General features: G+C 42.2%; 1 protein-coding gene across 1 annotated transcript in view; it reads left to right on the top strand.

Annotated features, from left to right (window-relative positions):
• The first annotated feature begins 2,821 nt into the window (after positions 1–2,821).
• Positions 2,822–25,655, top strand: part of LOC306695482 (ubinuclein-1-like) — a 70,305-nt gene continuing 47,471 nt past the window's right edge. The window contains exons 1-2 of the mRNA XM_079158736.1: positions 2,822–2,834; positions 3,746–3,834. The gene's annotated coding sequence lies outside the window, so the exon portion shown is untranslated. The remainder of the gene's footprint in view (positions 2,835–3,745; positions 3,835–25,655) is intronic.

The raw sequence follows: 25,655 nt of genomic DNA, 5'->3' as shown, positions 1-25,655 counted from the left end.
TTTCCACGTTGGAAGAACAACCGAGCCAATCAAAGCTTTCATGAGTGTGTTTCTTACATTCCTGTGCTTAAAACCCGTGTGACGCCACACAAATGTTACATAAAGTCCTCAAAAAGAAATGATGAAAAATAAAAGTCAGGCTCCACACAAAAGAAAACAATGCAAATTCAAAAAGACATTCACGGAGCAAGCTACAAAACCTTTAAGAAGCCGCGTCCACCAAAGTGTGTTTACACCAGGCAAGCTTATTTAGTTTGATTATTTGCGTTGGGAGTGCCGCGTTACAAACGCCAGCGCCGCGTGACGAGGCACAGAGCGTCTACTCTGCACCGAGCGCTGCGCATTTGGTGTTTTTTTCGTGGTTGATGAGAGCTGCTTTTACCCAGCAGTCTAATCACGGTGGAGGAGGGTCGGAACAAAGACCTGATCAAATGTGTTTTATTCGGAGTACGTTGTGGACTTATTGTGTATGTTATGCTATTGTTTTTATTGTTTTTACTGTGGACGTTATGGTGTCCTCATGTCTGACCAAACTAACTTCCTAATGTGGGACAACAAATCTGAAATCTGAACAAAACGATGGCACTTGCCGAGAAGTTCCCTCGCCCACATTAGCCACATTGAGCAGCAGGGCCGTCCTCTCTCCCTACGAGCTTCGTCCAGAGCAAAAATAAACGTTTTGGTGGACACAGCCCCTTACAGTATTTGGTATTCAAAAGCAAGGTTTCTTTGAAGTATCCTTGTAAATCATCTCCCGAATGCCCATGTGGGTAATTCTTTGGAACAAGCGACTTAGTTTAGTCACGAGTACTTGATGTTCAGATTGTCTTCCCTCTTTTTCCTGTTCCCGTCTCTCCATTTGGTGCAGTGCAAATACAAACCAAACAGTAAAACTTATGCCTTTCTTCTCCATTAATGTGATCAAAGCTGAGTTTGAACTGTTTTAAAAAGGGCCTCGCTGTGAAACCTGGAGGACATATGAAAGGATGTGATTGTGTACCGCATTCACACTCTTTGACTGTTTAGTTCTTATCACTCCACACTATTCTAGATCTGATCTTGATAGACTATTTTAATTCTTATCATAATAGACTATTTCATGCACCGATGCCTTTTTACTCCCGTGCAGCCGTGATGAGGTATAATTGGTTTGTTATGCACATATTCTCAGTCTGCCTCGCAGTGCAGCGAACACAATCTTACCATGTTTCCTTCTTGTTGCCTTTTCTTCTCTTTTGTACTTTCACTATTGTTGAAACAGCAGCGTTGGCCTACTTCACTCTTGCTATATCTTCAATTACACACACACACACACACAGAGTAAAGGTTAATAGTTGTTGCGGTGATGGCGATCACCGATGATCGTCCATTGGAGCGCAAATGCCATCTCTTCTAATCTTAAAGAACACAGTCGACACATGCACACGTGCAATGATGTGAAGTCTTTGGGTTTCATATCGATGGTGCGGTCATTCCTCAGTTTAAAGGTAGACCGAGGCTCGGTGACAATACTTAGTGTTTAGTTAGTAAGTGTTGAACAAAGCTTCAAAGGACAGGATGGAGTGAGAGGTTTAGTGACCATGTTGTTTTTCACTCTCACCTCTTCCGCCTCTCTCTCTGCTCTCTCAGCTGGTCTCTGTCTCCCGTTATGTGTGAAAGTGATTCTCAGGGATGTTTAGCTGCCCTGAGCCGTTAGAGTTGAATTGTACCCTGCAGTGCCACATTGTCTCCACTTTTACTTCTCTGCCACTTCAACTTGATCTCGTCCTCCTCAATTTTCTGTTATATTTGTTGAAATTCTCTCAACGTCCCGACAATAATCAGTAAATAAAAGGCTCTGACAAAAAATCATCATCATTTAATTTGGCAAGAAGGAAATGATTGGACGACCACCTACCTGTCTACCTGCGTGCACTCGTTGCAGGTCACCGGAGTCTTCCTCTAGCTGCTAGCTTGATAACCGTGAGTACTTAAAACAGCCATGTTGGCAACACTGGGCTGGGTTTACTGTTGGATTGTTTTTAAAATCTTATAGTTTCTGGAAGTTACCAACTCAAGCTTTAATTATCCTTGTGAAATTTAACTCCAAACATCCCCCAAATTTATTTCAAACTTAATATTAGTCTGGAAAACATCCACTGAGACTGTGACTTCTCCTCCCAGCTACGCCCTGAGAAAGTCCCAGTGTGAGTTGAAACCGGTTGGCGGTATGCTCTAAACCAATTAATGCATTCGTACTTGTCCTCTTTGGCTCCTAAAACTTCATGCTTGGCTCGGCGCGATTGTTCCTCAAGTAAGCGCAGAGGCTTCCCTTTTTGTAAAGTATGTGAGGTAGCTGAGAACTTCTCGAAAAATGTCGCTCATCTAATGATCCGATCGAATGTTTTGGTCTTCACTGATAAAGTAGATCAAGACCACAGTAAGTTAAGTGAAATGTTAACGGTGAATAACATTTTTTTTAGAATAGTGAAAGAATAAAACATCGCAAGACAGATATTAGACCATGAGCAACAACAACCAACACCTCTTTACCTTTCTTACAGGTAACTCATTATTGTGGCCTAAACCATCTGTATGGGATTTCAATTCATAAATACACTATATATAAACTATTACATTTTGTAAAAATCTTGATTTATTTCCTCAAATATTTGCTCATAAATTAATAAGCAATTGTGGATCAAATATGTACGTAACCTCAGCTTCAGGAACACACCTTTGACCCTGGCTCCCCCGCTGCTCCTCAAACATGGTACAACCAGGAAGTATAAATACACATGAGATCCTCTGCAGAAACTTTTGCCAAAAGACCAGAGGGGAGGTGAGGAGCGAAGGTAAGTCACTACACGGATCCATGTATTTCTTATCATGCAATCGAAAAGTTTAGACGGCTTACCTGCTTGTAGAACCGGCCCCATAACTACTCGTTGAGGTTTCGTGCTCTGTGGAGGACTCACTTTCACGGCTGCTACTGACACATTTCCCCATGTTGCACAAGCATTCACACACACGGCATTACTTTAATTAAAGGAGCTGAACTCGAAATTCAGAGCATATCTATTGCCTCCACAAGGCTAACAGCTAGAAGCTAACAGCGCTAACAGTGCAAACAACCGCAACAGTACTGACAGAGCTAACAGCGTTTACCTGTTAGCTACCATAGACTCCATACCACATACTCCAGGACGTGTGGATGAACACTTTCTGGTGTAAAAGGTCTTAAAGGAAAAGTAAAAAAATGTCTGTCTTAACACAATGGTACAGAGACCGTATGTACATCGATTGTTTGCTGTAGTCACTCCTCCTGTTTCGGCGATCAACAGATCCTTTTCTGAAATATAGGACTAAAGCCACAGCCCTCGATCTGTGCAAAACCACATTCAAATGTTCATTTCAAGTCAATATGAGACTTGATCGAGTTAAACTTTTAAAAGTAAAATGCATCAATTTGGTGAACTTCGAGAGCAAAATGAAGAGGCTAGAGCTCCACTGGTACCAACTGCAATATTAAGTTAAGGAAAACATAATTGCATCAATAATTAAAATCCAATAATATAGGCCTACCGTAAATAAATCATCTGAAATTGGCCATTCTGCATAATGAGTATACTTTTACTTCTTGGTGTGTTAAGTACATTTTGAATGCAGGACTTTCACTTGTAACAGTAGTATAAATAGTTAAATCATAGACACATCGGTTGTATAAGTCTAGGTAATTAATGGGAAACATTTTTTTCCTCCACAGAATGAGGACTGTGGGTTTTGTGCCCCATTAACTTCCATCGGAAGTAGGAAAGGATCTTCTGATGTCCAGTATGAACAGGAGAAAACAATGTAGGTGCACATGTCTATTGTTTTAAGACCGACTTGGGGACAAATGTGAACCTTTCCTTTCGGAGGTTTTGCAGCAGTACAACAATATACTGAGATACATCAGCCACCTTTCGCAAGAGGTTAGTTGTCGGATGTCAAATGAAAGGTCATTTAAAATGGTTGAACGAAAACAACAAAGATGGTTTTTTTTCTGGTTAGAAAGTCTAGACTTCCCTTTTATGAATATGTAAACAAAGTCGTAAAACACGTTTCTTCATCGGATCCGCTGTTCTTCTACATTTACAAAAACCTGCTCCGTTATGGAACCAGCTCCTCACTCCAAATACTCACATCTGTGACTGAACCTTGAGTTTTACAACTCCTCGTAGTGCCTGTTACCGGAGTGAGGTCCGGCCATAATGGAGGAACGATTATAAGCCATAACAATGAATGTGCACTGTAGTCACCACCTGGGTGTGCGTGATATGTCATAATGTGTTATGTTAGTCACTGCCCCTCTGACAGCTCATGTCAATAGGTGGGTGATACAGCTGTCATCATATTGTGGTGTGAATGAGCTTGGCCCGACTGTGTGAGTCTGTGTATTTGCTGTGTGTGTGTGTGTGTGTGTGTGTGTGTCTGCAGTCCCAGACGGAAGCCCAGAGGACAGATGGTGGGTTCAGACGCAGACTGACACACCGTAACCAAGCGATTACACACTCAATGACTCCCCCTGAACAGAGAGAGAGAGAGAGAGAGAGAGTAGTGGGGGGGGAGAAAGAAAGGTAAAGAGGGTGGGAGCGGATCAATGCACGAGAAGTGTGGGGGAGAAATGAGGAAAATGTAGAGGGTGTCAAGTTTTTCATTTGCAAAGGAAAACGGGGAGATTTAAAAAACGGGGAAATGAATGAGGAGTGAGAGTCGAGACAAATGACTAAAACAAGGTGAAATGAAAAGGGGGGGAGGAAATGGGAGGAGTGAGAAAGAGGGGGAGTAATGGATGGATAGAAAGACGGAGGTCTTTAGGGACACCGGATTACATGATAGCCAATTAGAGCGAAGGATGTTGGAGGCTCCCCTGATGAAACTGATATGTGATTGGTTCAGGGTTTATTATGCTCGCTGAGCTATCGCTGCCTCTTTAATACACTCAGATGCACTCACACACACAGTCACAGATTAGATTTGGTAATCTTGAACTGGTGGTGGGGTTTTTTTTTTCCTCCCTTTTCTTTTTGGCATGTGATCCTGCGGTGTTGTGGATCTGGAATTACCAACGTGATTTATTCTAACAGTGTGCAGATGTGAGGAAAAGACACCAGATTATTTAAGGTGGATTCCAACCTCTGTCCACATGAAGCACTGTTTACAGCGGCGAAACATCCCCCAACACACACACACACGCACACACCACCACCACCCGAGTCTAGCCCGACCCAGGTCAGGTCAAGCGGGATCATGGGAAACCATTCCTGTGGCCATTCTCACCTTTTTCATCTCAGAGCGTCTCAAAAACATCCCAGACATCGTGCTCTCTGCCCTCCTCGTCTTCCTCTTCTCTTCTTCTGTCTTCCTGCAGAAAACCCATCACAAGTCAAACCTTTCTTTTTTTTTCTCAGCTCTGAAACAACAGTGGCCACAGAAGGGAAAGCGTCATGGTGCTGCATGCGGTTAAGGGAGGGAATGTAACCAATATATATCTCCAGGAAACTTCCCCATTTGATTACTTACATTAAGGCAATTATTTACATGCACATACACAAGTATTACGAGGTTTAAATATGAAAAGGGGATGTTGTGCTATCAAATACGGGCTAATTTGCAGACCTTTCCTGAACAAAAAATCATGACATTGGATAAAGCCAGTTGGATATCTCTTCCTATAACTCCATAAATCAGAAAATACTGTCAACAGCCAGTACAACAAGTTTCTACAAGCACAAATAAACAAAAGTACAATAAACACCCAAATGTGTATTTTTTATGTTTTAGAAATCTAGGAATTGACAAGTGAAAACAATGTTTTTGCGTAATGTGTCTCACCATCGCAAATGTTTAGACTGTCTTTATAGATAAAAATGTGTGTGATGGACGTCGTATTAACAGCTATTTTACTGAGGAATGAAACAAGTAAAATATGTTTCCTTTGAGTAAAGCTAGACTAAATTGTCTTTGGGTCCTTTTGATTGAGACACAAAATGTCCATTTGGCTAAAATTTGACTAAAGACATTACACTCCACACTAAATATGTTTGCTCTCTTTCTTCAAACAAACATATGTTTTGTGTAAAAAACGCTTTTTCTGCTCAAAAAACCTCAGGAACCTGCAAAGCCGTGGTAATGCAGGTCAATTTAGTTTTCCTTTCAGTAGTTCTTATGGTTAAAAGGGCCTCTGACTCAGGCGAAGGTCCTGAAAGATACAAAGAGTATACGTGTTTTCTTTCATGTTGCTTCCATATTACATGGACTTAATGCTAAAATTGATATACTGGGATATACGCCGTCATAATTTCCTTTGTATAAAAAGTATTAAAAGCGTAACACTAGCATACCGTAGCTCCAGCTTGTGCCTCTCACACACACACACACAACTGTTGGTAGCGTTAGCTTTAGCAATCCTGATGAACGCGAGCAGAAGAAAACCACGTCGTACATTGGAGCAGAATTTTGAGGGCAGTAATGAGAGAGCCTTTCTTTCTTTCATGTCACTGCAGAATCATTGTGAAACTTTAAATCCTGCCCCGTGTGGACTTCTGAAGCCGCTGGAGCAGATATTGACAGATTGAGGGATTAGGAAGATAGCTCTTATTAAAACTGAGTCCTCATCATTTGACTGTCATTCTATTTAATCATCACTAAATGGACTCATTAAATTCCTCCTCTAAAGTGTTTCCCTTCAAACTCCGCGGCTTTGATGCGCCGCACACACACACACAAACACACAAACGCACACACACACACACACACACACTGCGCTGACCCAGTCTATTGAAGAGACTTTTATCAAATGTAATTTATCAACTTTCTAATGCGACCAGAACTTGTGATGCAGTTAATTCTCCAAGAAGGATTAGTTGTGTGTCTCTGGGTGCTCAGTGTGTGTGTGTGTGTGTGTGTGTGTGTGTTGTACTGGAGTGCTGTTGTGTGTTGTGTCGTATAGTGAAAAGGGCATCTCCTTTGGTGTGCAGCCGTAGATTTATGAAATGTGTATTTTTGCCTGAACCTTTTAAAAAAATTGAATGTTACACACCATAGAGCACAAGCATGTATGAGCACAAGCATTGTATTTTCGGATGGCAACATGTTTTGTTCAACATTCATTTATATATTTATTTATGTGGAATCCTCATTAGTTACCACCAAGATAGAAACTGCTCATCCTGGAATCTGTAAAAAAACAGTAAAGCACAATGTAAAAACCAACATGCAATTAAAATCCAACGCAAGAAAAGGGAACAAGAAAACTAAAACCAAAAAAAGAAACTAGTACTATTGATAATAACAACAAATTACACAAGCCAAAAATAAATGAAAAAACAAGCAAATAAAACAAGGACAATAACGACAAACCCTCAATTCAACTCAAACAACAGCATTACCATTAAACAATATGTACACAGCTGCAGAAATACAAATAAAACCAAGAAAGTTCCTCATAGACTCCAGACTGAAGTATCTCGACAGCTACTGATTGTAAAGATTGCCATGAAGTTTTGTACAGACATTCGTGGTTTCCAGAGGATGAATCTTTGCTGATCCTCTGACATCGACTGTACTAAGACGGCGAACACACCTGCTTAACATCAGCAAATCATTGTAAACATGTTAGCATGCCGACATTAGCATTTAGCTCAAAGTTAAGCACAGCCTCACAGAGCTGCGAGCACGACTGTACTCTGTGTTGTTAACGCATAAAGGCCCTATAGCTTGAATTAAGTGTTCTAAACAGGACCGTCTATAATACAGTAAATAATAGTTAAGCTGTATCTTTTAATATCGGAGGCCTCTTGTCATCCTCCTCTTCTCGCCTTCCTCAGCCCTCCTCAAACATGTTTCCTTTACTCAAACCTCTCCTCCCCATCGTCCCCCCCGACTCTCCTCACCCGTCGCCTCCTCCTTCCCATCGCAGCCGAAAACAGGTCGTTGACGGCTAATAGATTTAGCCACTATACCAGTGGAGAGACAATGAGAGAACCATCAATTTATCCGCCGTTTAACTGCTCCAATCTAACCTCCGTAAACTCACCCGGTGAAACTCATTTCTGTGTTTCCTCGCCAATCTGAAAAGCTATCATCTCGCTAATCTTGGGCTTTCAATTCGCCGGGGGGACGGGTGGGGGACGGGGGGCAGGGGGGAGAGGGGGGGGGAGTCAGACCAATCCCGGCTCTCGGAGATGATCTGTTAGCCTGGCGTAAATGTTTATAACACGGGGCAATCTCCAGGGTTTATACGTTGATGCACATGCACACGTGCACGTCCAGTCACACACACTTTCTTTTTCTTCTCTCTCTCTCTCCCTCTCCCTCTCCCGGGCATTTATAGGGATGTGAAAGCTGTTATTGGGCAGGTCAGTGGAGTGGAACTGTCAGATAATAGGCTAGTTACCGTGGCAGCACATGAATGAGGGATGGAACGGAGGAGGAAGACAGAGGGAATAGAAACGCTCAACTCACTCCTTAATCAGACGGTAAACTGGAAATATGGGGAGTTTAGGTTCCCCGCTGAAAACAGATAGAGAAGAGGGGGAGGAGAGGAAGGGGGGGGGAGAAAAGGGAAGAGGAAAAGTAAGTAAGTGAGTGAGCGAGATAGAGGGTGACAAAGGGAGGAGGACAGAGGAAATGTGAATGGGCATGGAGCAGAGATGAAGATACAGAGGGGGGAGCTTATTACCATTCCCAGGGAGCCAGGTGTTTATTTCTCTATTTGTAAACGCTGGCTTCATTACCCAGAGTTCAACAGGAGCCGACTGAGCTGCGGCTGCATCAAGGTCACACTAATCAGCCGGCGAATGGGAAGGAAGACAGAAGAGGGAGCACAAATTATGTAATGGATCCCCTTTGCTGCTCTCGCCCCTCCATCCTTGCCATTTCCTATCTCCTCACCCCTCCTTCCCTCCCTCCCTCGCCTCCCCCTCCCCTCTCAGCTTGCTCACCCTCCATCTCCCCTCGCTCCGTGGTCCACGGGGAGCGGAGCTCTTCAGGCCGTCTCCCACTTCCTCTGATGGAGACTGACAAACTCTGCTCTGCAGAGTGACACTTGTTTGTATGTCTGTGTTCGTATACATCTTCAATCAGTTTGAGGCGTTGTCCAGCACTCTTCACAACCTACTTTGTTGAATATATACACACTTGTTTTTGTTGGTGAGAGCCTTAAGGAAACAGTTTGCATTGATGTGTTAAAATGTACTTACCAGGGACAGTGCACATTATTCAACATATTTGTTTCCATCTCAACGTAATTGTGCCAGAGTTAGCGACGGAGCTCATTTTCGTCTGTCGTCCCACACCAGGATGAGGTCGATTAGGTGTCCTGGCTGACCGGTGCGATCATCGTGAATAACATATTTCTCCAGCGGTTCATTCTATAGACTCAAGGTCAAACCCACCGATGGTTAAGTGCGCAGCGTTTCACTTGATGTTGCCCAAAGAAGAATTCAGAATCTAAGAACCGTATTGACCGGAAAAAGGCGGAGGAGAAAACGGTGAAATCAGATGGGGCAGTGTGGGCGGGGCCTCGAGGCCACTGTGGCTGCAGGGCATGCAGGTTGTCGAGGGCCATGAGTGAAGTTCCTGCACTGGTGGCTATAAAACTGTTAAATCGAACATCGTAAACAAAGATAAGGTATCCACAACTATTGACAATATCACTTTTGTTCAATAATTCCTACAACATCCTCAACATAACAGCACAATTTCTTGGTGGCAGAAAATAACAGTTTTGACCAGACTGATGGCCAAAAAGTTAGAGAAACAAGTGCAATCCCCCAAAATGTCTGCATTACGGTGGACATTCTGACCCTGGGTTCAAGCAGCATTGTTCTCACCAGCCCTAAACAAGCCAAACTAGACGCATAAACACTCCAGAGCTCAAAGAAACCTCTCAAAACAAGCTCGGCGTGATTGCACCTTCAAGTATGAATTATGGTTTCGGTATGTGAAGGTATCTGCGTGCACGTGGGTGTGCATTAAGATAAGAGACATACACACATGACTCCACGTGGTATTGTAATAATCACAGATTCTTTTGATGTCCCGGACTTGAAAAAGGCTCTCAACAGGGCTGTTCTCCAAACTAATCTCTCAAAGGTAGTGAGGAGGAGGAGGAGGAGGAGGAGGAGGAGAGGCAGGAGGAAGAAAGAAAGAAATGAGTATAGGGGCTAGGAAGGGAATGGAGAAAGGGAGGAGGAGGAGGAGGATGGAGAGCGGTGGTGGGAGAAGAGAGGAGATCAGTGAGAAGGAGGCCAGACTCGTGGAGGGAGAGGGCAGAAATGGGAAAATGAATGAGAGGAAAAGTGATAAGAACTCTTGCTTTTGAACTTGAAGAGCTTAATTTGAAATGTCAGGGCTAACCACCCCCCCCCCCCCCCCCCCCACCCATCAGCCTCACGCCTCCTACCTCTTCCCACCGCACTCCCTCTCCTCAGGAGTCCCTGTTGTGCAGTAGTGTGGATTAAAATAATTAAACAGGCTCTGTTTTAATTAAGACAATAAAGCCGGGGGTCTCTAGGTAAGACCTGAGAGAGATTGAGAGAGAAAGAGAGAGAGGGGGGGGAGGGAGGGAGGGATGATAAAGTGGTCTAACGAGAGAGGCAGGATGATAGGAGTTACACAGGGAGATCCATTATCTTCATTACTTATCTATCTTGTCTATTTCTAGGCATGAGATTGCATTATCACTTCCTCCATAAGTATGTTTGCTCTGGTACCAAAACCCATGTGTATGTATGTATGTATGTGTAGGTGTGTAGGTGTTGAGGTCTGCATGTGTAATGACTGAGGCCTGTATGTGAGCATGAATGTATAAATGGACTTATATTGCTTTCCCCTCCACCTCCAAACCGTGTGTGTGTGTGCGCACGCTTGCATCTTTATTCCCTCTTCACTCTCGGCCCGCTAATGAAATATTTATTTATTTCTCAGAGCGAGGGCGGCGCGTGGCGAGAAACTCAAATGAAATGTCATATCTCATTGTGTCTCCCCGTGAGGAGGCGGAGGCAGAGGGAGCGGAGGAGCAGAATTGCTGCTGAATTATATACGGAGGATTCAGAGGGGAGTGATTACAGGACGGAGAGGGAGGGGACGAAAAGAGTAAGACGTGAGAGGGGGGAGACGAAGAGGAGGGAGGGACAAACAATGTCATTCATCTCCCATCACGTATTGTGGTGTGTGTGTGTGTCATGTTGCTTCTCTGTGACATCATCAGCCCACGGTTCTGAGCTTCAGATGTTGAACTCTGACTGTTGTGATGACTGTTGGCTGTAGCACTCACGCGCACACACACACACACACACACTGAAGTGAGCCACAACAGTGTTTTAACACAGCCCATCCATACCAGAGGGACCAGCTTATCTAGTGGTAGCTGTTATCATTGCACTGAGAGCGCACACACACACACACACACACACATACATTGGGCCTTGCCACCAACCCGAAGGAGATTAGGAATTCTTAATCTTCTACTTGTGTTGCACAAACATGCTCAAACCGGAGACTATTGAGGGACCGCTACGACCTGCAGCGCACGGCGCCACGCGACAGACGGAAGGTGGCAGTATTGATACTTTCCGGTAGCATTGCTAGCTTGTCGACTCTCAAGCCACCTGCAGTGTTTCTTTGTTCCTTAAACTGCATTTTGATGAGACAGCATGAGCAGCAGAGGTGGGACCGAGTCATTGTTTTGCAAGTCACAAGTAAGTCCCGAGTCCTCAACAAGTCATAATGCGCACTTGACCAAATGGAATGCTATTCATTTTTTTTGCCCACCGCATAGATTTTGTACCCATTCAAAATTATCTTCTGTATCATTTTTTTCAAGCTCACGCTCAGTAACGTAACGTTAGTTCTTCACGGTTTTCAGAGTCATTTTCTCATAGACTTCTATACAACCAGACGTTTTTTTTGTAACCGGAGTCGATGAATCTCGAAGACTTTCATATTCTTTCATCAAGTATTGCATCTTCCCCAGAGGACGAATCCTAATGGTGTTGATTACCTGACTGCTTCTTTGAAATATCTTTACAACTTTTGGACGGATTTTCCATGAAGCTTTGGTTTAGATGTTATTTTTTTCAGGGTGAATTGTAATATCTTTTCACTTTTGCGCCACCGACAGGTCAAATATTTACCCCGTTCAATACTCTTAAGTAACGACATTCCCATCAGCCATAGCTGTGATTTGTGTTTAGTGCTAGCATGCTAAACTAGCACGGTGCAGTATTCAATAAGTGAGGCCTCAGTCAGACCAGCTAGTTGGATTTAGTCCAATCAGTTCGCGTCTCATTTGTAAACAGCCTCTCTTAGCCTCGGTGGGTCCCGACTACATTTTTTTGAACCCTCTACTGGTTGTGTTTAAGACCCTCTTTGACAATACTTTATTTGGTGAAAAAATACATATAATTGATCTACTTTTTGGGAGTAGCTTAAATGCAGCAGCTGTACATGCCCTGTAGCTCGGTAAACATTACACCTGCTAAACCTCAGGGTCAGGTCTTAGAAGAGTCTCCATTCCCTTGAGAGTCTCTTAACGTGACCGCATCCTCTCCCTGAGCCTTTTCTCACGACCCTACACGTCTGCGCCGCAGGTGCAAAAACACGGCGATAAACAAACAAACAAACTGTGAAAACAAACGCAGGGGCTAATGACGGGACAGCTGCGCTCCGCTCACCAGGGTTCCCTTCCATTAGTTAACCGCTTCTTTATGACTTTCCCTTAAGGAGTTAATGTGTCGGGGAGCGAGAGAGAGCGAGAGAGAGGTAACACCTCGGCATTCAGTCTGCGTCGAATCTCCATCTGTTTTGAAGAAGGCCGGGTTTGTACACACTTAAACCTGCACTAAAAGAAGCGTGACTGTTAAATCCATTTACACCTTTCTTGTTGCTTGATGTGGTTTTATGTTTAAGCTAAAAGGCATAAAGAAATGTGCATGAAGTTATTTCTTTTAGCTCTGCAGTGAAAGACGTATTGACAACTGTAGATATCCAGACTCCCGGCAGCACCGGAGCATGAAGAAACAATCTGCAGCGACACACTGAACCCTCGGCCCTGTTCACAAGCAGGAGGGCTGATTAGGACAAAGGTGTAAAACAGAACTGATGCACTGGGCCAGCTTTTTCTCCCATCGCCGGTTGAAAAAGAGTCCAACCTTTTAGGACGTTAATATTTCATCCCGGGTTCACCAATAAAATACTGGCAACCTGAGTCTGAAATGAATTTTGTGGGTTAGAATATTGCCGCGCTGGACTCGGGCCAGGGGCAAAGAGTGAGACTGTCACACGCACAATATTCAATAACGAAATCCCATCATCCTCCCCCGCTGGCCGGCCCTAAACTATGTCAGTCAACTACCGACACTTCCTGAAGTTTGAAGAAATAATTTGCAGAGAGGTGACGTCTTTCAAGTTCCTATGCAGTCAGGTCAGACGTTATTAATACGTGATGAGAGGATAATGCCAGAGTAGCACAGCTTTTTAGTGTTTGTGTCATCAAAGAGCAACTGTGGGCTAAAATACCACAAGTTACTACGATACATGACAGGATAGCTTTCAAAGAATTGTCGATCTAAGAGTTGTTACCTCTTTAAGTCGTCGTACTACAACTTGTACAGCTGCGTCAATCTCAAACATGCTTACTTACCATTTCTCTGTTGCTATTTTTTTCATGTGGTTAACTTGCCATGTAGGATGATCACACCTACCATGCTTTGATTTATCCATTGTTTCTCTAACTGGGAAGAAACAGCCTTAAAAGGGCACAACACCAGACCTTTTTTGAATTTTTAGGACTGTTAACTTCGGGGACATTTAACACTTGGGCAACACAGATTTTCACTATCGCACAGCGGAAAGAAGCTTTTTGTTTTCAGAATGTACTGCACTTCCTTTGAGTCTATACGAGTCTAAAGGCCTTTTCCCATTACTCATAAACCACAAAACTCAGTGGAGCTTTAAATTTTGACTTCACGCTGTACGTTAGGCATCGTGATTAGCTACTCAGACGCACGTGTGTCTAGTTTCTCTATGAAATCACCCTCTCAGGTGAAGTCTACATCTACAGCGAGGGACTATTTTGCATTAAAAGATGCAGCGTTCAAAAATACTCTGAGGCACGAGAGATTGAAATGTTCACTCCCGCAGTTCGGTAAAACAAAGCACAGCGTGGTGTTTTCCTGTTAAACGACATGTGCCGGTGTCTGCGCTTATCCCGCGAGCTAAGTGAGGTCTAGAATAAAGCCACGCAGAAGGCTGGCCGGCCTCAGTGTGTATGGAAACGGCTGCAGAGCAAGTAATAGCAGCAGGCATGTGGGAGTGTTTAATGGAGAGTGGAGTAATTTGCGCTTTTTAATGATGATTAGAGGAGGAAATTGGCTCAGATTTACAGTGTCACCAGCGAAACAGAGGAGGGAGAAAATAGAATAAAGGCCTCTAAATTGTCTAATACTCGTGTGTGTGTGTGTGCGTGATGCATTTCTGTGTGTGTGTGCGCACAGGTGTGAGACAGAGGGAGAGACCCGTAACGTACGACTGACCCCCCCCCCCCATCACAACACCCATCCACCCACACACCTCCACACCTCCACTTCCAGAGGAAATGTATCACTTAAACCAACTGCAGCTCAGCTCACAGAACCTAATGAATCTGGACTCAATTTTACGCCTAGCTGCCCTTCCAACTGACACACACCCACACACACACACACACACACACACACACACACACACACACACACACACACACACACACACACACACACACACTCCCTCTCTTTCTCACACACACACACACTTAATACCGAGGCAGTCTTACCTATAGCTGGGTGGTAGTCTTTCTGACGTAAAGAGGAAATTGGAAAAGTGTGATTATGGCACTGATTGGCAGAGTCTTTTCTGACCTCTCATCCACACGTTATTCTCCGTTTTGACCTCTCCATTATCCGATGAAAACCTCCTGACATTCGGCCTCTTCACGGCCCTTTGTCTCTTTTTTCTACACCTCTTGGTCCCACTTTTCTTTTCTCCACAGATTGTGCTTTTTGCCAAATTAATAGAGTGAATAAAAAGTGCACTAGAGGAATAAAATGGATTTGCTGAAGTTGGGTATAGTAATTACAAAAACGTGCGTGGATCTTATTAACGGTAACGTTTTGCCTGCAAAGAATGCAGAACTAATATTCAGAATAAACCGCCATTTTATTACAATGTATTCAGTCTGACTTTGCCTTCCAGTTACAGTAGATGTTTGTGGGTGAAATATTTATTTTGGCCTTCAAGCATAGATCATTATCTGATATTATTTTCAGTCAGACTGTGTAAGCTTTTTAGCTTTTAGCATGTAGCATAGAGACTTGTAGTGTTTCTACCAAGAAAATGTGCGGGTTAACTATTTCACATTGAGATGTCCTATTGGAAAAATAATATGCAAAGATTAGCACAACCTGCTAGTGTGTTGTCCTTTTAGCAGACAGATGAGTAGCTTCATTCTTCAGCTCTCTGTTTCTTTGTGGGTCCAATGTTCCTCAGCCTAATATCTTCTTAATATGACACATTGAGGAACCTTTCAAAGGGGTTCATGTTCTGAGCAATGCTTTCTTTTCCCGAGGGCAAATGCTCAATGATTCCCTGGGTCAACATGTAGAAAACACCCACCTACAGCTTATAATCTCCTTGAACTGTACACCCTTAAATTTGCAGACAGACAGTTTTTTCACTTTAAACATTGATATCTCCACAGTGGCTGAACGGATTTTAACCATTAAAAATGACATTTGAACTGTGAAGATAGCCCTTACCAATTCCTTACAACGAGAAACCTTGGAACATGACCTTTCTAGCTTGGTGAGCTTTATAACTTACAGTAGTTAGCCTACTGTTAGACTGGCTCCCACCTTGAGTTCAAAATGTTCTTATGTCCACCGTGTTCTTACCAGGAATGGGCATTTGAATAGATATTTATTGTGGTAATGTGAGCAAAAATACATGTTGAGACAGGAGTATGGTTGAAACAGCTAGCATATTAGCTTGCTACCCTTTTAGCACGTGGGAGAAGTTTGCCCTCAGGGCTTTCTGGTCGTAATACCCTTAAGGCTTCAGCTTTAGGCAAAAAAACGTACTTAGTTAATTTTAGGGAATGAACATGGTTTGGGTTATTCGCTAGCAAGCTATGCTAGACTAAGCTACGCTAGACTAAGCTATGCTAGACTAAGCTATGCTAGACTAAGCTATGCTAGACTAAGCTATGCTAGACTAAGCTACGCTAGACTAAGCTAGGTTTTCTTCGCCTTTATTACTGCATAATAAATTCCCATCTCATACGAAAGACTGAAATAACATACGGTCCATTCTGGTTACTTGTAGTTCAATTTGTTATAAACAGGGATTTTGAGCAAAGATTTAACTGATTTAACATAAATGAAATATGTCCAGATAATCACACTGAATTACCGTTTAGCTTCACTCCATTATTCAGTCTCGCACTGTGTGTATGTTGGGTCATTTTCTGTCGACACAGAAGGTGCAGTAGAGGTTATAGAGGAGTAGTGTCATCCATGCTTGTTGCCATTTTTGTGAGCCTATTTTCCCAACTCTGGCAAGAGAGATGACAAGGTACGTCCCCACTCTTGGCCCTGATTAGCTTGTTTGTTACAACAGGGAAAACAACCCCTATTTATCACCCAATTTAACTTCCTGCGGAAAAATATCCGTAGATGTGTGTAGCATTAATTTCTTTGACTTCGACGCAGCTTGGCTGCGTCAGTAAATTTCGTAAATTGACACTTAATCTTGTTCTTTCTCCAACAAGGGAAACAGCCATTCACCGGGGCGACGCCGAACCTTTTTGAATCACTGACACAATTTAAAACGTGGGCGACTGAGAGGTCTGGGACCAGGTATCTACAATTCTCTTGGAAAGCAAAAACAAAAAACTACGTGTCCCATTTTGAAATGTTAATTGTGAATATTTAAGAACAAAACTCTTCAGTTTGGTGAAAACAAGCTGCCGTTGAATTGGTCTCCCACCTCCACTGAGGCCTCCGTGGGTTTTGAGAGAAAAGCTCTTCAAAATGGTTTTTAAAACGTGACATTTAGTGTGAAATCACTCAAACAATTTTGATCATAGATAACAACTTGAGAGGAGAGCAACCCTTAAAATACAGGTCTGTTATGATTCACACAAACCGCCCAAAATGTCTCTCAAACACACACGCACACACACACACATACACACACACAATCACGCCACATACATTCTGTAATTCTGAAGATGAGCTGTGCAGCTTTTTTTGGTGGAGAGCCGTAGCATGCATTTCTCTATTAAGATATGTAAATTCATAATCTCTCAAATACCCATTTTTACATCCATTTCTGTCTGTCATTCACACAGCCTTCATTCTCTCCTTCTGTCAAGCTTTCCCTCTTTTTTTTCTGCCTTCGTCTCGTGGTTTGTGTGTCTGTCTGTCGCCCTCTCCCCTCTGCCTCCACCCAAACAGCAAAACGCCAATGAAGGAGACTTGTCTCGTCCCTAAAGGCCAATTGTCAGGCATAATTACCATCAGAGAATTAGAGGTTGAAAAAGCAGATTAGATTAGAGCGCACGTTTCATCCCCCCCCCCCCCCTCCCTCCTACTCTTCTTTTTGCATTGTTCCTCTGCACTCTTTATTTTTCTCATTATTATAGAATTAAAGAAGAAAGAAATGGAAAATTAAAGAGTGCAGGAAAAAAAAAAAACATTGGAAAAGAACAAAAATCCGTAAAAGAAAATAATAGTTTGCATCACGGATGCAGCCAAAGATTACTTTTATAATAAATTAATTTGTCCATACATTTTTACTATTCATTGCTTTGTTTAAAAAAATATCACAATATTGTGATAAATGCCACTTGACACTTTCCAAAAAGTGAAAACCAATAGATATTACATGTTATATGCTATGTAACAGTGAAAAGCAGCAAATCCTCGCATTTGAGAAGCAAGAAACAGAATGTTTGTTTGTTAATGACGCAACTCACTAAATACCAAAACTATACTTTTTCTGTCAGTCGACTAATGCATTAATCAACTCATCATTTCAGCTCTAGTTTGCATTAAAGTTAGATATCGTTCAAACATGCGCTTACATTCAGCTGCCAGTTCAACTGAAGGGACAGGTGTTTCTATTATTTTGTCCATAGGTTTAGGGCTAAACCAGAGAAACGCCTCTATGGAGGATGTTGCTTGGGCTGCTGTTGGGATTGTTTTGCATTATACCAAGTGACCGTACAGTTGAATCCCCCCTCTCTAAAACTGTTTCAACAAAAAATAAATACAACCTTCATGATTTATTGCAGGACTGTAGTATCAGACTGCATTAGCTTCAGCTGTAGATGCACCTAATAAACTAGCAACAGAGTGTAAATAGTCTAAGTATAGACTCTAGCGTGCACACACATAAAGACACGCACACTTATTGATTGGCTGGGCAAACCTTCAATAAAGCTCCCCCCTCTGCAGCCGTCTACCCTCCTCCAGACACACAAACTGCATGAACGTCAAACTACACACACACACACACACAGACACAAGCTTACACTTTCTCTAAAGCTCCGACACAACCACAAACGAGCGTAGTGCGACTGTGTTTGATAGAGTGAGGAGTAAAGCTCGATTTGGTCCTTTGGCACCCTGGAGTTTGGATCCTGTCCCCGCTCTTTGGCTATCCTCTGTCACTTCTGCCTTGCCAACTCTGTCGTTCTCTTTCTTTCTCTCTCACGCACGCACACACACACACACACATACACACACACACACACACACACACACACACACAGAGCATGCCAACTGTTACGCTACCCAAGCCAGAATGACCATGTGTTGTTGTATCCTTCTAATGTCTCCATCATAACAGCAGCGCTTCTAATAGCACTTGAACACTTCTTCCATGACACCGCGCGGTTTCTTTTCTTCTTCTAATGTCCTCTTTCTTCTTCTCTGGTATTCAGATCAATAGAGGCTGACATCATTCAAATGCAGCAGGCCGATCTTTACTCTCTTTCTCTCTCTCTCACACACACACACACACGCGCGCCTCCTAGAATCAACACAATAATTGAAATATTTTCAACCTGATTAGGTCTGGCCTGCTGGCTGGGTCGGTTGCTAGGGCTGTGCTCCCTGGTTGCTAGGGGGAGTAAATCATCTGGCATTATTTGATTTCTGTTCCAGATATGAAACCGTTACCGCGGCGATTAAATGTCTCACAGCTTAGACACCTTGAGGGGGGGAAAAGACTGAGGAAGAAAAAAAAGACCGAGAGAGAGATTAAGTTGAGGAGGGAGATGGAGAGAGAGAGAGAGAGGGAGAGGGAGGAGAGAGAAACCCCTTGTGAGAAAGAAATATGAGAAAAAGGTGAGAATGATAATGCCTAAATACAGAAATATAGCATGTGTGTAAGAGAGAGAATAACAGGGTAATAAGGATGAATTGTTTGCCTGCACTTCCAAGTCTCAGTTGGCTGTTCTTTCCTCCTGACGACTGACAGGTTAGCGTGTGTGCGTGTGTGACAACGACGTGTTTATGCTCGCATGCATGCACAGTTTCCGATGGGACTGACAGGCATGCATCCTGGTGTGTGTGTGTGTGTGTGTGTTGCGTGCTCGTGGAGTTGTTGATATAGAGATGTCTACAGAGTCACGGCGAGGGCGCGGGGATCCGCCTACACATGGGAGCTGTGGGCGTTCTCAAATGTTTATAAAACACAAACTGAACCAAGTACTCCCACTGGAACACACGTTGTACACAGAAGGAGACGAGCAGGGAGACAAGAAAAGACAGAGTGAAGGAGGGATGCTGTTCAAAAGTAATTATTTATTGAGTAAATGGTTTAATACAAACATAGTCATGTATATTTAGTACTACATATTTTCTAAAAACTCCATAAGACACGTTGTATGTTGTCAAAGGTAGCTATAATTTCAATAGTTTGTACGTGAAGTCTTGCATTCCCACTATAAACCAAAGTCTTTCTTCTTGCAATACAATTTAAAATAGTCATACTACACCGGTATTGCAAGTACAATATATACTCTCTCTGTGTGTGTATAAGTATATGAATTACTATATAAAAATATTTTTGTCTAATTTAAAGGAGCTCTATATGGAATTCAAAGTCTATGACGGAGGGATTGCCTCCACACAGCTCTCAACATGGCGACAGCCGAGCCAGCAGGCTCGCAACCTTAAAAGAAACATAATGGATTTATTGTTCTACTAACATAATGAGGAAATGTTAGTTAACTTAATTATCTTGCAAGTCTAAAAAAAAGTTTGTATTGAACACTGTCCATTTTTTTCACCCACCAAAATATCCAATCTCGCAGTACTATATCTGCATGTAGGGACTACAGCTTCATTTAAGTTTTTATGGTTCATTCCAGGTATTAGCAGCACTTGGTTAAGGTTAGGGATTGATTATGGTCTTGGTTTGATGCATAAAAACCATAGAGTGTCTATAAGAAGTGGACGTAGTCATCGTGAAGTCCCCCATTGGTTTGTGAACTGCAGTTTTAAAGCCTTGAGTTCGGCATGTTGGCCGTCGCCATCTTGGTTTCTTGCAACCAGTGGTAGCTCTGTTAGCGGTAGGGACCTGTCAATCACAAGGTAGCCACGCCCCAATTTTACACTAAATGGGACCATAGCTTGCTAAATGAACATCATGTTGTATTGAAGAAGTTTTGATTGAGACCATAAACTCATGTTTACAATGTTTACTGTTTAGGTAATAAATCAAGTGAGAAGTAGTCTTTTTCTCAGTTTAAGGTTTAAGGTACTTCAACATCAGGTTTTATCAAGCTTTGCCTTAACTGAAGTGCTTTTGTTGTCTAATTTGAGCCGCAGAGGGACGCCCAGGACTCCAGAATCAAAGTCCTGCGCTACTCTCGGCCTCCAACCACCCGACCGCCTCCCTGCAACTTCAGGTTGATATGCTGTAAATATATGCATGCTGTAAATACAGCGTTTCATTCACTCATAAAAAACAAACAGTGCCTGTGTTGTGTAGGTAGTGATTACGTTTGTCACTACGATAGAATTGGGAAAATAATTTTGTTAATTTCTAGGAGACATGATTGGCTTTCAAATACAAAGTACACGTATTGTGCAATTTTTTCTCCAGTGAAGTTTTTAGATTCTTCCAGTCATCTCTGTCTGTTACGACCCGGCGCATTTATGGAAGAGGAAGTAACATAAAATCTGATGTTTTTAAAGTTACAAAGTTATTTATTTGAAAAATAAGGAGCTCCTTAGATGAACATAAGTTAATTGAGGTAACAGAAGGGGCAACAGGGCTAAACGAGTGTAGTTTAAATCAAAGAAACAAACAAAAACCAAAAGAGACGCAAAAAAAATGTGGTCTTCCACTTATCTAAACCAAAACTCTGAAAATACCAACTTCCCAGTCTATCTACAAAACAAGAGGTACAAAAAACAAATGGCGCAACCTGTTTCTAATGTTCCTAACAGCAAACACCTAAAATGTACGTGTGAAATCAGTGTAAACCTTTCAACATTTCATGTTCACACAGTTCATGTTGACCTCTCAAAGGCCGCAAGAAGCCCTGTCTGATAGGATTACAGCAGTAAGCGCTTGTATTTGTATGTAGCTGCCTTTTCCATCTCCCTCTCCCTCCTCCCTCTGTGTGTGTGTGTTTCTAACCGAGCAGTGAACATCGTTGAGTAATATAAAGCTACTTGAACGTGCTGTCAGATGGAGAGATGAAAGAGGAGGAGAAATTATTGTGTACCACTCGCAGCACTCCACGTGAAGAGCTCCCAGACCGTATTATGTCAAGCACCCCAAATAGTTCTGTATTTGATCATGGACCCCCTTTTGACAAGTTTGTGTCCTTACCCCACATTCATAATGTCAGCGACCTGGTTGATGGGTTGCTGTGTTCTGACCAGTTGTAGCCGGCGTGAGAGGCTGTGGTTTGAACAGCGTAGTGGATCGAGTGCAGCTCAGTGTTTTTACGGCGGTAGTACATCCTCACATGATGATAGTCTTCTTTAGCGAACTGAAAATGAAACAAAGTGTGATGAAACTGCATACTTCTGTTTCTCCATAACGGTAGTCTTTCAAATGAAAGAAATACACTTGTACAACTTTGACTGAGCAGAATATTGTGTCATAAAATTAAATCACAGAAACAAAGAACGTGTGGAAACCTGGCAGCCCAGTGATTGCAAAAGGTGCAGCCAACTTGTCGGCAAACTTTTCTCAGCCAACAAGCTTGTTAACCCTCCGACCTTCCACGCATCAGTCGCTCAGCTCAATCGGAAATGAATGGACTTGTAGTGACTTGTTGTTTGTGTTGTTTGCAGTGTTAACATGAGGTTGGGAGCCGAATCGGAGAAGGGTTTTGTTGTTGACTTGACACAGAATTAAATAATTAAACTGCCATTACAGATGGAAGGATAAGAAATAAAGATGCTTCCTAAAGCAGTGAGGTTCAAGCTTTCTTTATTTTGGTAGGGGTCTTCCTGTCAACCCACCAATAAACTGAAATCTGATAAAAGAGTCTCAGCTGTTATGACCCTGTGACACTCACAGAGGATAAACCACAGCGCTCGATGCGAGAAAGCAACTTCTTTAGTGTCCAGTTTGTAGTTTAAATGTCATAGAGTATGTGTTCCAGTATGGCAACGGTTATTATCTTTATTTACTACTCATTTGCTCATTATATAACTTGACTCAACCTTTTGCCTCCTGATATATTTCCTGTTCTTGATGAAACATGAATTAACACCCAAGTATTCATTTTCTTCATGAACTATTGTATTAGCTTTACGTTGTGTAGTAAAAAGTACAGTTTTGAGGGCATAAATAAACCTCTCAAATGCAGTAGTAACTGTAAGCTAACATATTGCAATACATGTCAAAAACAACCACTTTAATTGACCCTTCGCTGTCAGAGTTACCATGGAGCCCACACTGTCACTAACTGCACTCTCTGCATAATTATTATCTAAGTTTTTGAAAAGTAAATAAGCGATTTTAGAGAGGAGCAGACAGAAGTATCTACGATATGTGTTTGAAGGATATATCCTGGACGTCAAACTGATTCAGCAGTGAAAACAGGTGAAAAAGATAAAGATAGAAGCTAAAGCTAGAGATCACAGTGTGTAAGTGAAACATCACCTGGCGATCGAGACAGAAGACTATTCATTTAAGCAAAAACACTGTTTCTGACAAGCTGGTTAGGTTTTTATTCACTGTTACAATCTTTAAAAAGCAAAAGCAGCACGTGTAGACATTTAGCATACCTCCAGTAGCTAGCGTAGCATAGATGTGCTAATGCTAGGTAATGGTGTGCGAACATACTCTGCTAATGTTAGCTCCACAGGTTTTTACGTAGAGATGCCTCATTTACAATTACACAACGTTTATTATGACAAGTTACAAATATACAAAACCAGCCTGAACATCGAGAAAATCATCGGAAATGGCCGAAGCTACGCTATGATTGGTTTAGTCTGCGATCTCGGGGTGGGATTTAGCGAAGGGTCAATTATACTATTTGAACGATGAGTAGTATTATTGTGGCTGGTTCATTGAAATGCAGCCCGATTTATTCATCAAGGGAAACTGTTCAACTGGAACAAAAAGTAGCACAAACTACCACAAGCCGTAACAACTTTTACCTCCTCAATTAAATAAAAATACAACACAGTTATGATCTACTCACCTTGTGTCCTGCAAAAAGATGTTTGCACGCTGCTAATTGGTTTCACCACACTTCAGTAAAGTAGCCTAACTCACCATTGAATTATCACTTAAAAAACCATAATATTTGACTTTGTAAAAACAGTAGTTGATTTCCCAAAAGCACAACTTTGTGCCTTTACAACCACCAAGGAATTTAAACTGTAGTAATACACAACACACTTACAACATACTGTACCCCTCTGTAGAAAGAAACTATTCCAGGTGAAATTAGTGTGTTTTTCTGCTTCACATAATGAGTTAGTAAACCGTATAGATTTTCTATTATGTTGCAGTTGTGATAGTGACGACGATACAGCAGCTTTACTTTCTCCCATTGATGTAATATTAGTCACACTTTAGGAGTAGTTTGCTAACTGCAGTGAAAAGGATCATAGTGTGTTTCTGGCGGAAAGTACACTACTCTAATTGCCTTAAACCTGTTTCTCCCATCAACCAGTCAATACGCCTGCAGTGTGTGTGTGTGTGTGTGTGTGTGTGTGTGTGTGTGTGTGTGTGTGTGTGTGTTCAACTGGTCAATAAAGCGTGTGCTAAGAGGCAATTGGTTGTTTTTCCCTCAACTTGACACGTTAAATGCAGTCACACTTCAGGTAAACACACATAGGCACACTCACAAATACACACACATGTGCACCCACACACACACGTGCACACACACACACACACACATGCTATGAAGCTATTGGGTAAACGGTATTGATTCTGTCCTGTTCTCAACTTATTTTCCCTATAACCCCTCGGAGCTCAATCACACTCACTGACGAGCATGGAGAGTCTCTTCAATCACGCCCACATGCAAACACAAACATTTATTCATAAGTGCAAACACACCAACAGAGAGACAAAGTGCTGTTGTGAATGCCATTTGTTGACCCAAATGAAAAATAGATGATTGAAAATTTCCACTGACAACTTGAATCATTTACTTTTTTATTTACGTATTGTCCGTGCTTCCAGTCGATCGTTATAGTCGTCGACTGGATGTAATGGGTTTGAGTTGCTTTAATTCTACCCACTACAGGGGTGTTTCTGAAAGGTACGACCGGTTCAGTGTTTTTGTTTGAGCCTGGCCAGTAAAACAACAAGTTTTTCAAGTTAAAGCTCCTATTTTTGTATTTTCCTCACCAAAATAATCGCAGGGATTAAAAAACTCTGTCTGACCACTTATATTCCTTTTCCTCCGCTCCACTTGAGTTCACTGAATCTCCAGTTTTCAGCAATCAACTTGGTGTATACAATTTAAATATTATTGACACAAATTATGGTAAGAAGTCACTAAAACAACAATCCTCTAGTATCATTCCAGTTGGACTAATGTACATGAAAGACGCTGATGAAATGTAGTTTGTGTGATATGTTAATGCTGGAAAATACACAAATTCGAGCAGGATATTTATTTTCTGTATGCCAATCACATATGTAGTCTTTAATGTCACATTTTCATGACTAAGCTGACCGCATAGTATCTTAACTACTCAACCATATTTTTTTGTTTCGGCAACCAAAAGACTTTTAAGAGTTAGCGTTGAACCCTGACAACTCAGTTTCTCGAGGAATCACTTCCACACTGCACAACTCCGCATCGCACCTTTTACATCCAATGCAGACATTCAGTGCCAATGCTGGTAGTCGTGTCAAAGTAAGGAGGTCGGGGTGGTAGACGGGAGTGCAGCGCGTTCACGCAGGAGACCAAGTTGCTTCAATGCTTCCTTCCTTATCTGCTTCAGCATACACAGGACCATCCTTTACCAAAGAAAAGGAATAAATGCTCTCCCACAATTCCTTGTGGCAGCAACAATTAAAGTGTTGCACGATTCGGCCGTCAATAACGTCTGTTGCTGTTTAATTGCACACTATCAATAAACTGA

Source organism: Pholis gunnellus (assembly GCF_910591455.1).
Source record: "Pholis gunnellus genome assembly, chromosome: 5".
Taxonomy (NCBI): domain Eukaryota; kingdom Metazoa; phylum Chordata; class Actinopteri; order Perciformes; family Pholidae; genus Pholis; species Pholis gunnellus.
This window is presented reverse-complemented; position numbering and strand designations above follow the sequence as displayed.